A 13551-nucleotide genomic window follows, 5' to 3' on the forward strand; every position below is an offset into this window, starting at 1 on the left:
TCTTTGGAACACTCTGAGGTTTCTGATGAAAGTCAGCTGCTGTCCCATCTGGAAAATCGCTGTGATGTTATTGTGCAATACTCCCCCCTCCCCTCCTCTCCCCCCGTGAGCCCAGGCTGTGGCAGTGAAGGGGTTAGCGCAGCAGAGATCAGTGAGCCAGGTACCAGTCTGGTCATTGTCACTCCCTGGGCCCCGCCCCCTGTCATAGAGCAGACAGTGGGGTGGGCGGGGACTTGTCTATGCTAATAGCCCTACCTTAGGAATTAGGGCTAGTCATTTCCTCTGTGAGTAACTGATCACATCTCTCCTCTATAGAGTACGGCGTGTGTCCCAGGAGCTCAGTGACTGCTCTGTCATCCCTACTGTACAGGCTGTGTGATCACAGGACACCTGAGGATCACAGGAAAGGTAAGTGATCACTGATCCCTACACATACAAAGGAGACACTCATGTCTTTGTTATTAGGCGCCTCTCTGCTCACTCTCATCTCTTTCTTCAACTTCTCACCAGGAGATGGAATCTGCCTGCAGCATTGTGTGCAGCAACTTACACATGGTGCAGGAGCTGGACTTTACTTAGACATGTGCTGGAAACTTATTCTGATCCAGCAGTTGTGGGGGGATTCCATAGGTTTACTAAAACTGGAGCAGCTTTGCCTAGTAACCAATCAGCTTCTAGCTTCATCCTGTTCAGTTAAGCTTTAGAAATGAAAGCTGGAAGCTGACTGGTTTGCCATGCACAGCTGCTCCTGTCTTAGTTTAGGGCCGTTCATGGAATAGGTGGGTGGGAACATTCCATGTGTACATTTTTATAGCGTCTGATTACAGTAATGAGCATTGGCTTTTGAAATGAATAGCGCTTTAAGCCTAGTACACACAATCAGAACATTTGGATGAAAACGATCGCTTTCGAAACGATCGTACCATAATCTGATCATTAGTATACAGCTTTCGAGAGTCGATCAGGACAGTTCATCCAAAGGGACAAACACGAACGTTTTTCTCGTATGATACCAGATCGTAAGGTTTTGTTCAGTACAGTTTTTGTCTAAAAATGCAATGCAATATATTATATCACTTCCGAATTTTTATTCTGTCGTGCAAGAATTTTCATAACTTTGGTAAACTCTTTATTATCAATATGGAGACTAGCATGCAAAAAAAAGAAAAGAAAAAAAAAAAGTCCAATAATCTAATCGTGTGTGTGCAAGGTTTAAAGCTGGATACACACTATACAATTTTCTTTAGATTTTTTTTTTCCTTCAGACTTCCCAAAACCATATAATATGAGGTCAGACCTAAACACTTTCAATTTGTATGCAATCTGGCAGGCCCTTGTGCTACATCGTTGAAGGTAAATCTGACAACAAAAGTTGTATAGTGTGTATCCAGCTTTAGGGTCACCATACACCCCACACAATCTGTCTATACAAGCTTTGTACAATCAACCTTAGATTTACTAACACTATGTAATGTAGAGTCTTCCTTAGTCTTTCCAATCAATGTGTATCCATTAGGTATGCTCTTGCACTACATGTATGTTGGTAGACCTTAAATAGGGTGTACAGTCCAACAGAAACGTGGTGATCACCATACACAGGGCTGTAAAACTGAGCTATCAACAAAATGTTCAAATTGGACGTGAATCGAGCAAGGTGAAAATGGTGTGCCTGAGTGACATCAGGGATGTTCCATTCAATCCAAGATTATCAGTTGTGGAAAGGGGGGGAAAAAAAGATCATACAGGGTCAATCAATGGTGTTTTTTTGTGTTCTAAGAGTCCTATCACACAGGCTTTCCGCCCGGCGGACTCCGTTTTGCTCATGGGGGGTTGATCCGGCGATCGCCGTTGAGCAGGCGGATGACAGCTCTGTCTCCGCTTACTTTGCAGAGACAGAGCTGTCAGGTCCCCGCTCTCCTCTATGGGAGATCGTATGAAAACGGACCACCTGTCCGTTTTTCATTCGATCCGATCCTCCAGACGGATGGAAAATAGGGTTTCCATCCGTCTGGATTTTACAGACAAGATTGGATTGGATAGCAGCGGGTGTCAGAGGACATGTCTTCGCTGACATCCGCTGCCCCATAGGGTTGAATGGAGCATCCGATCTGATGCGCCTGAAAAACTGACAGGCGGACCTGATCGGAAAGCCCGTGTGAAAGGAACCTTAGCCATTCCTATGGTTCACCCCTTCCAGTCAGCTGGAAAAACAAAGGATGACCCGTGCTTCTGTCTGATCAACTTGATACAATTGTTTTATGTATGGAATTAATCAACACTTGGGGTTCACAAATATGGAATCTCAATCAAATTTTGCCATGAAAATTGATTGTTCGGTTGATTTATGTGATCTATCAGTTTAAAGCACCGTGTATAGCCACCATTAGGCTGATGTCATATAGCCAAATTTGTTCCATGATTTTCTCCCCCTTTCCTGTTTTGTTAATTGGGATTTTCTCACTAAGATCATATGAATTTCCTTTGAGTCATTTAACTCTTCAATTTTTAATGCAATTTGTTGCTCAGTGATTGAGATTCACAAGTTCTTTAAAGTCAGCGGTAAAATCACCAGTGGAAGTTGCTTTATGGAAGTACCACTCTCTACCGCTTCTCTTCAACACGTTTTGTGGTGGATCCCGTTTCAGCTGCCAAAGCTGGCCACAGTTGGTTTGAATCTTGTTATGCCTCGTACACACGCAATGATTATCGGCCGACCGATCGTCCGACTTTTGTCCAAGCTGTGTTTTGTTGGTTGGAATGTGCCTAGACTGCACACAAATTTTCTCGGCCAACAAAATTCTACTTCAGAAGTGATGTCATGTGTTGGTTTGCTTTCTTTGTGTTCTTTCTTCACTGAGCATGCCCAGACTTGTCGAAAATCTGTACTGACTGACCGAAAATCGGCCGTTATGTTGGCGGCCAACAAAAATTTTATAGTCTGCACACCAGATTTTTTTTCGGCCGAAAAGTTGGAGTTGGTTGTCGGAAGCATCATACTAACAAGCCGAAAATAGGCAGATCGGACGTTGGCCGACAATTCCCTGCCAATTTTCGACGCGTGAGATTTAAACCATGTATAGGCAGGCTGATCAATCAACTTGGGTACAACCAGGCTGTTGAATTTTTACATGCAAGTATTGCTAGCGGCTGTTATAGCCTCTAGAAATGATCACTGTGTTCTCCCAGCAGGGACAGCTTCCCTCACCTCCTGCTGGGAGAACACAATGGCTTTGCGGGAGAAATCCCCCCCATCAACACTGACTGTGTTGATGGGAGAATCTAGTGATCTTTCCATGCAACATGGTTTGCAGGAAAGAAAATCCCTCTGTCTATGGCTGGCCCAAGTATTTGAGGCAATTATGCCACCTCCTGAACAGCCTATTTTCAGCAAAATGTGTTATTTTAATAGAAAAAAAAAATCGTTCCGAGAAACCAAGTGTTGAGTTCTCAGTTGGGGCACACCCATATTCACTTGAATAGTTGTGTTTGGCGGCAATATTGCCAATCAGATTTTAGATTTTGGCCACAATGTGCTGCAACCATGTTAATTTAAAGCTTTGTGGCTAACTAACCTATGTTTACCACCGTCCAGCCTGGGTGATTAAGCTCTACAAAAAAAAACACCCGTATGACATTAACCCAAGGCTGATGGCCAATGGGTCATTTCTGACACCAGTGACAAATTGCCAGTGCCAGGATCGCTAAAAAAAGACTATGTGTGTGCCTATGGAATGTCTCCCTTTTGTAGCCAGATGCGGTGAGGTGACACTTTCTTGCTGGCGTAAACACTGCTGAATCTCTATATCATCGGAATAAATGAGCATCCTCTTAGCGATCCTGCCGCTGCCAATCTTGACAAATTGTCAGGGGCAAGATCTCAGCCGAGTCCTCCCTGTGTCATAAGCATTAGACTGATGTCAGATGAGCCCTTTTTTTGGGAATTGCTTAATATTTAAATCACTTTGTCACTTCGTGATCAAGATTCGGCAGCATTTTGTGCGGGTGACCAAATCACACTTTTTTACTATTAATGCCTCTCCATGGAATGTTGCTATAAGGAGAGTGATTTGAAGCCAAGCACAACCCAATGCTGTAGCACACTCCCCGGTGACTCTGGCAATTAAATCGCTGGCATTAGCAATTTGTAGCAGCGATTAATCTCCGTTACAAATCATGTATTTGGCATCAGCAGAAGCCAATCTGTTTAAATGAAAGGTGTTCACTGGTTGCTGAGGAGCATATGCTTGTGATCATTTGTTTGTATGTTCTGATGATGAATTGTAGCATGTTTTGTGGTTTACTATTGTAAAATGTCTACATATTAGCTAATCTTTAGTTTACAGATTGAGGCTGTGTAGGGTAAGACTTTTATCAGTTTAGTGGAACTTCCTGTAGGTAATATTACATAATATATATCTATGAGAAAGCATGTGTCATGGTAATTTCATTAATTTGCTAATGCACACTGTTGTCACGCTTCATTAAACTTGCATATTACAGTTTTTGTCATCTGACACAGCTGAGGACATTGCAACTTTTTTAAACTAAGCGGACACGATTCAGTAAGGCTGGCCATAGATGCCTCTTCCCTTTTTTTTTTTTTTTTCGACCAATCAGAGGGCCGATCCACAAAAAAAATAAAAATGCATAGATAAAAAAAAAAAAAACTGTTTTCTCCCAACCACACTTGCTAGGTGAATGAAGGAAACCTCCCTTCCTTCTGTGCCATTTATTCTGACAGCGGGGACTCCTCCACTATCAGGATACACTGATCAGCCTGCTGATTGACCAAAGCTTTCCAACAGTCCTGTTTGGTAGAAGTCGATCATTAGATTGACTTCTGTCAAGAGGGAATGGCTACAGTTGGATCGAAGTTTGGCCGGTTCAGCTGGCCATCTATGGGCAGCTTAAGGTAACACATTCCTGAAGGTGTATTTGTAGTTTGGAAGCTTTGGGCCAACTTTTAAACTATTTTTTCATTGTTAGTACCAACAAATTTAAGTAGTTCTTATTTTAACACGTTTTTTTATTGTATGGTGCTATTGTTGTAACCTATTTAAAAAAATAAAATAAACACATAATATCCACAATAAGGAAAGTGGAGGTTAAAAAAAAAAAAAAAAAAAACCTATTGAATGTTGGAGTAAATTGTTGATTGTGTCACAAATATAAGCATTGTGTTGAGACGAATTTGGATATTGGTTTGCCTAGAACTGATAGTTACTAGGTTTGCTCTCCAAACTTCTCTATATATCTTCACTTCTTGTATAACTCACCCTCTTCACTGGAGAGAGGCTTGCAACAGTTGTGTCTATGTTGCAACAGATTCATATACACCTTACCTTAAATATGGATTCCAGGGATTGTTGGGTTAATTCGTTTAAAACAGTACAGGTTAAAGCTGCCCAATGCTCCAGGCTTACCTGTATTTTTATAATTTAGTAGGATGGAATATATCAGCAATGTGGTGTAATTGGTCCTCTTGGCTTTGGTTTGTTGAGATTTTAGATTTGGCTCCAACCTTGGATGTTTTCTGCATGGAGCCTATATGTTTCTTTGGGATGTTTTAGGTTATTTGCCCCAGTCCAAAGCATGCTAGTAGGTTAAATGGCTTCCTCCTCTAAAAACTGACCATTGTGTCTGAATGAGTTTTTATAGGGGACATTAGACAGGTTTTTAACAACTAGGGGTTTCTCTGGGGGACGCTAGGGGTTCCTTAGGCAATGAGTCATTTTTGCCTTGCAGATATGTAACTACCAAAACTAATGTTTTTTTTAGCTATCTGCAAGTGGGATGGTGGGATCTTCCCAAAGACCACACATTTAAGGAGCATTCTTCCTATTGACCATCACCCTAATTTTTCCATGAACTGTAGATATATTATTTATTATCAGGGGTTCCCCAAGAACAAAAAAGCTATTTCAAGGGTTCCTCTGTGTTAAAAAGGTTGAGAAAAGGTGAATTAGACTGTAAGATCTTTTTGGGGAAGCAAACTGTGTTCTGTGTATAGTTCTTTATGAAAAACGTCATTACTCTCTAAATCGTCCATTCTCGGCCAGAGTTCAGTAGAACCCTAGGGTTCCTCCTTATGCCTCGTACACACGCATCGATAGTTGCCCGTGAATTTTCGGCCAACATCCGATTGGCCGATTTTCGGCTTGTTAGTATGATGCTTTCGACAACCGACTCCGACTTTTTGGCCAAATAAAATCTGGTGTGCAGGCTATAAAATTTTTGTTGGCCGTCACCACAACGGCTGATTTTCTGTCAGTCAGTACAGATTTCGGCAGACAAAAATCTGATGAACAAGACTGGGCATGCTCAGAGATGAAAATACACACGGAAAGTAAACCATCACATGACATCACTTCTGAAGTAGATTTTTGTTGGCCAAGAAAATTCATGTGCAGTCTAGAGCACATTTCAACCAACACAACAACACTGGACATTGGTCGGCCGATATCGTTGCGTGTGTACGAGGCATTCGATTCTAGATTCCTAGGGGTTCTTTTAACTGTGGCTGATTGACCTCCCATCTTATTGTGTTTTTAGATTTGCTGATCCAAGGTCACTTGTCAGAGCTAGCGGTATGAAACCAATGATGTTTTTTGCTATCTGTGACGGTAGCATCCTGACCATCACTGGTCACCATCACAAGGGGAGCATTTGTTGCAATGACCACCAATGTAATGGATATTCTTCCCTCATATCATTTATTTCAGCAGGGGTTCCCTGAAACTACTTTAGGCCTACTGGGCCTACTAAAGGGTATGGAAGTTTGAAACGACTTCAAAGGTTGAATTTTTTTCTGTGTGGGGGACAGTGCTTTGCCGGAGAGGAGTCTCTTGCCCATATCTTGGGTGAAGACCTTGAGGGTGGTTGAATAATAAGTGCCGGTTCACACTAGGGCGACCTGTGAGGCGACCTGGTCGCCTCCCATAGGGAAGCTGCGGACCTGTTCTAATAGGAGCGACACAAGTCGCTCCGACCTAGAAAAAGGGTCCGGAGCTTCTTTGGGGCGACCCAGAGGTGACCGCCATAGACTTCAATGTTATGAAGTCCGTGGCGGCCGCTCCGAGGTAGCGGCGCGCTGCTCGCACCGCGACCTCGGAGGTCGCGGTGCGAAGTAGCGTCGCTGCAGTGTGAACCGGCGCTAAGGCTTCTAGTGTTATTTGTTCTTTATTTTGTTTTGTAATCTGCTGTTTTCTGAAGAAATGCATTTCTTTTTTTTTTTTTTTTTTCTTTTTCTTTTCTTCTGTTCTGTAACTTAATGTGACAAATTTTCAATAAAAAGAATTTCACAAAGTTCTCCTTGGGTGAAACCGTTAAGAACTACTGCTCTAAATGATTTAAATAAATAGCCTGGTACTAATTACTGTGATTCAAAATGTACCTATTGAATCAGCAATGAAAGTCAAACAAATTTCGTTTGCTGTTTAAGCCCTGAACACATGGGCTGAATGCCGGGCGGAATTGGCCGGGCTAAATACAAACCTGCCGACATTCAGCACATGTGTACTACTGCCTGTTCGACAGAAGCTGGCCATTCAGGGCATGACTAAAAAAAAGTCTGCCGACCACCAATGCCTGATAGTGCCGACTGTAGTGTTCTGGTGAAGGGGCCGTCCCCCTGTCCAGATTACAATAGCACAGCAGGGGAAATCGCTGTACTAACAACGGATTGTTAGTACAGCAGCTTTGACCTGAGCTGTCAGTTTTGTTTTTAGTTCAGACTGCTGGGTTGAACAAAAAAAAAAAAAAAACTAGCAGTGTGTATTAGGCTTTACAGAGTACTACTATTACCAGAATGAATGCAGCTGTTTTCATATAGCTGTCCTTCTCTGGTGGCGCATCTTTTCTTACATGAGCGGTATTAACAGGAAACGATAGCTAATATTGTCGGTTCAAAATTTTGTTGTGTAGTTATTACACTGCTAAGCATCTAGTTACTGTGTGCGTGCATCCCTGTGCTTTAGTATAGACGGGAGGCACAGGTGCAGAATATAACCCGGCTGCTTATATACTGAGGCTGAATGCTGCACCAAGTGGTATTCGCATTCAGGGCCCAATGTGTTCGGGAATGAATGCCTGGAAACACAGGTCCTCTGGAGGTATACTAAAACATCTGGATGCAGCAGCTAGACACCCTGTGTGCAAGGAGCCTTAAGGTAGGAAAGTTGGGCGAATATTTTCGTTCGAGGAAGAATTGTATTTTCTGATAGTGTGTACACCACTTTCCGACCTTCTGAATGAAAATTTCCAAAGGGACAAACTCCAAAATGTTTACCGTACGGGAACAGAATGGACGATTTTCGATTAATGTATACCGTTTTTCATATGAGAAAAATCTGAAAAGAGAGACTGCACATGATCAGAAACAAAAAACAAACAAAAAAAAGCCTTTGTCCCCGTTCACACTGGGGCGACCTGTGAGGCGACCTGGTCGCCTCACAGGTCGCCGTAGGTCCCCTTCCATAGGGAAGCTGCGGACCCGTTCTAATAGGAGCGACACAAGTCGCTCCGACTTAGAAAAAGGGTCCGGAGCTTCTTTGGGGCGACCGTCATAGACTTCAATGTTATGAAGTCCGTGCCGGCCGCTCCGAGGTCGCGGCGCGCTGCTCGCACCGCGACCTCGGAGGTCGCCCCTGGAAGTCGGATCGCCCCAGTGTGAACGGGGCCTAAGTCATACAAGAAGTTTGGTACATTATTTCCTTCCTCTGTTCCAACTTGCTGTGAAACAACGAGGGAAATTTGACGATTATATGGATGATTTTCCTTCTAGTGTGTACCCCACTTTATGCTGATCTGGTTGAGATTTGGGAGATGTGTAAAAAGCTGTTATCTGGCATGATGCAGTAACGCTGTGTTAAATATAAAGATATTGTACTGTACTCAATAGCTGATATATAAGAGTATATCTCCCTTTTAAGCCCCTTTTTACACTTGTGCGACTTGTCCTGCAACTTGAGACTGCAAAGTCACATGACAAGTCATACCCCATGATTTCCAATGAGTACTGCTCAAGACCTCAAGATTACACAGGCATTGCTTTAAGTCCAGTCAAAATTGCGTGAACAAGTGTGAAAGGGACCTAAAAATGAAAAACCTAAATGAAGAAATTTGCTAATAACAATGTATGCATATGCATGTGTTATTCAGTGACTTGATTATCACCATTGTCTCCACATTTGTCCCCAAGTTCCTAGTTCTGTACATTTATTGTGTTGCATAGCAGGCATTATAGAGCAGTGCCAGAAGGCTGGGTTTGGTTCTGTAACCGTATACCTACAAGATAAACACAAGAGGAGCCCTTGGATCTGAGAAAAAAAGATAGTGTGTATGCTGCCAAAACAGTTTCTGTAATGATTTATTTTCCTTAGCTTTGCTGTCACTACTGACAAGTATGAACGTATTTCTCTTGGATGACTTAGTTAATTTAACAAGAAAATCACTCTAAACATTGTTTATTAGTGCCTTTTGCCTTGAGAATATTCAACCAGTGCAACTCCAGCCAAAACTTATTTTCTGAGGATGGAGTACAGACGGAATAGAACCCCTGTTATTTTTTTTTTTTTGGGAGAAACTGTCCAAAAATAGGTGTGCCAAGCTTGTAGCATCATACTCAAAAAGACTTGAGGCTGCAATTGGTGCCAAAGGTGCTTCAGCAAAGTATTGAGCAAAGACTGTGAATACTAATGCTAGCCATACACGTATAGATTTTTGGACGGGAACATTCTTTGAACATTCTTTGAACATTCTTTGAATAGACGAATGTCGTTCGAAAATTGTCTTTTAACACTTAATTTTAAAATGAATGTAATTTCTGAACGATTACCACATACACTGCCCGAAAATTCGTTGATCGAGAAAAGTTTTCCCTTCTGCCCCTACGAATTTTCCCGTCGCTGCAGTCGGAAAAGGATATCGATTTAACCCCACTAACGATTAGAAAATCAAATGAATTTTCTTGAAACGAAAATTTCCGGCCGAAAATCTATACGTGTATGGCTAGCATTAGGTACATTTGTTTGTTTGTTTTTCTTTTTTTATAAATTTGTAAACATTTCAAACAATCTTCTTTCACATTGTCATTCTGGGTTATTGTTTGTAGAATTTGGAGGCAAATAATGAATTTAATCCATTTTGGAATAAGCGCTCTTTCACACGGCCGCTCCGATTTCTTCTTCCGCTGCGGCACTTTTTTTTTTTTTTTCACGGACACGGATGACACTTGTGTCATCTGCTCCGTATGTCCGCATATCATCCCATCCGTTTTGCGGATGATATACTGATATACGCATAATGTATGTCTATGGGATTGCGGATGACACCGCTGACTTCCGACTTTGCATCCGTTAAGTTTTTTTAACGGAAGAAAAAAAGGGTTCCAAAAAACGGAACAGAACTGAAAGGACGCAAATCAGATGTCAGCGGATGGTCATCCGCTGACATCCGCAATCCCATTGACATGCATTATGTCCGTATATCACCCGCAAACGGATGGGGTAATATACGGACATACGGAACGCCCGTATGAAAGAGCCCTAAGGATGTAACATAACAAAATGTGGAAAATGTGAAGTGCTGTGAATACTTTCTGGATGCACTGTATGTAGGCTGGCCATAGACGGTTCAAATCTTGGCAGGAACCGGCCGAGATTTGAACCATTAATGGGCAGGCAGAATGTACCAAGTGGATCGATTTAACAGCTTTGGTGCAACCAGCCTGCCGGATTCGCTTGCAATTATCGCAAGCGGCTGCTATAGCCACTAGAGATAATCACTGTCTTCTCCCAACGGGGATGGCTTCCCCCACATGCCCCAGCTGGCAGAAGACAGTTGCTTGGCAGAAGGGATTCCCCTGTCAACACTGTCCTTGTTGATGGGGAATCATGCAAATTTCTGCAGGAAAGAAATTTTGCACAGTCTATGGCCTGCCTTACAGTTATAACCTATAGATTTGAAATAATAGCAACTAGATTGACTACAAACATTTTGCTAATCTGAAGAGTGCAATTTATGGAAATGGTCTGTCAAGGTGTAAAGTTTATAAAAAGGAGTTTCCAAGAGATACGCGAATGAAAAAAGTTTTTGGGAACTGTTGATAAAAGGGGGTATCAACTACTTTTAGAAGTTTGACCGAATTCCCTGTTATGAGTGCTGTGTCAAGGCCAAAACAAATTCAATGCTGCATCGCATGTATCCAAAAAGGAATGAAGGATTAGACCATTGGTTAAATCTTCCTTCTTTTTTTTTTTTTTTCACATTTTCCAATTTAATCCTGCGTAAAGGGGATTTCCATTAAACATAAATTCCTCGCCAGAGCAACCCTTTCTTGTATTACCAAGATGCGTCATACCACTTCATGGTCACTGCCATCCACAGCTCACGTCCGCCACTCATGTCCATCTAAGAAAAAAAAAAAAAAGGGCATGCTTAAAGTGATGATTCACAATTTGCTTTTCTTTCAAGATTTACTTTTAATATATTTTGCTCTCTAGTTTCCTCTTCTGGTAATGACCTAGGGCTTGCAGTGTATGGACAGGATTTTGGCAGTTGCAGGAAATGTATATTTCATCGTCCGCGTTGCTTATCTCTAACACAAGTGCTTGAGCTGTGACTGCTGATGTTCGCAGTTAAAACATCTGTGCTGTGGACACATATACACACTCAGGGCCACTGTTTATGGGGCCCCGTACAGCCTTCCTGGTGTCCCCCCCCCCCCCCCTTGGGGTGCAGGGAAACAGTGTTACTGACCTTTATCCCCTCCCCCCCCCCATGCTCTGGAAAAAAGAAAAAAAAAAGTTCCAAACTCTGGGCCCCTCTGTTAACCTGATGGGGCCCACGGAAATGTAATTTAAGCCCTGGTAAGAAAGTAAAAGTGTGTGGGGGGGGGTGTGGTCTAGTAAAACCCATTTATTTAGGCAGAAATGAACAATAAATTTGCCCTGGGCCCCCCTGTTTATCTGATGGGGCCTGGGCCCAGTATAACAGGACCAGTTATACTGCCTTATTGGCAGCCCTGTACACACTTGCTGGTAAAAGCCATTAATGAGACTATAATTACATTTAATCCAGTAACTGAGTGACAATCACAAATCTCAGTGTCTGCCCCAGGGACACTTTCTTGGTACATTGTTTCTGAACATAATACTAATCACGGTACTTTAGCATCTGTTTTGGTTTTCTGTAGCTTTTAACACAATTGTTGACTGTAGGACCATGTGCGTGATAAGATGATCATGGGATGCAAAAATAAATTGGTCCGGTGACAGATCTTTGGTTATTCCCCATTTGTCAGTGATTCATCTATACACATGCATATGATGATCTAAAATGAATGGTCAGAACTTTAAAAAGATAAAACACTTTGCCATCTAATAAATACATCCACTGGGTAGTGCATATCAAACAAACCATCCATGGGTTTCTTGTTGCTTAGCCAGCTTATGTCCTGAAAACCGACCATGTTTCCTGGACATCCATAGAAAGATACAACAGTGACAGCAGAAAAAAAGACCAAGTGGTCCATCGAGTCTGCTCCATGTTGTTGTTGTTGTTATTGATACTATTATTTTTATTAATAATAATTAAAATATTATATAATATAATTTAATTTTTATGTCTGAGTATAGATCTGTTTGCCCATTTGTATGAATCCACTTTCTGTTGACTGACTCACTATAGTCTATTCCAAGCATCAACTACTCTTTTGGTAAAATGATACTTTCTAAGATTCGTATTGCACACCTTTTGTGTCATCAGCAAAAAGATATACCTTACCCACCAACCTTTTAGTTATATAGACAGCACAGTGCCTTTTTAGAATAAAAAAAAAAAAAAAAAAATAGACACGACGCTGTAGAATTATTGGCTTCTTGACTATGTATTGGAATTTGGGGAGACTCCATTTACTGCAGGCACTGTGATTACTACAGAAGGTAGGTGCTCTACCTACAGCAGTTTTTCTTTACAATAGTTTATATATGTGAAAATATATTTAAAACCACTATACACCCCCTTTTTTAAATTACAAAATTGCTTGTATAGCTATTTATGTTATATGAATTTGTAGTGAACGACAGGTTTACTTTTAAGTGTTGTGCACTGCAGACAAAATGTTCTTTTTTGCATGTGAAAGCTAGTTTTCCAGTATAAACATGCATATGTCTTTGTGGTATTAGACATTCTTAAAAAAATGAGGAACAGCTGGGCTGTCACTCCTGACCATCATTCCTGTAAATGTGACCCATCTCACCAGCTGACTTGTTTTTCATGATAGGTTTGTAGAGCTTTCTGGACATTGAGGAAGTTCATTATAGCTGACTAGAGACCTGCATGGAGGAAGACTTAATTGCTTCTATTATCTGCATTGCCCCATTTCCTTTTCTATCACTATTGTTGTTTGTGCAGCAATGTCCTGTGTTGGACTCAGCACTTCCATGCAGAGTTCATTTGTATCTTCATTCAGCCAATTTAAAGAATATAGCAAGGTCATTCAACCCCCAGGCCTAGTTTGTCTAAATATAAACCCGGTTTTGCAAATGGCTA

The sequence above is a fragment of the Pelophylax lessonae genome (assembly GCF_965119305.1).
Source record: "Pelophylax lessonae genome assembly, chromosome: 2".
Classification (NCBI taxonomy): domain Eukaryota; kingdom Metazoa; phylum Chordata; class Amphibia; order Anura; family Ranidae; genus Pelophylax; species Pelophylax lessonae.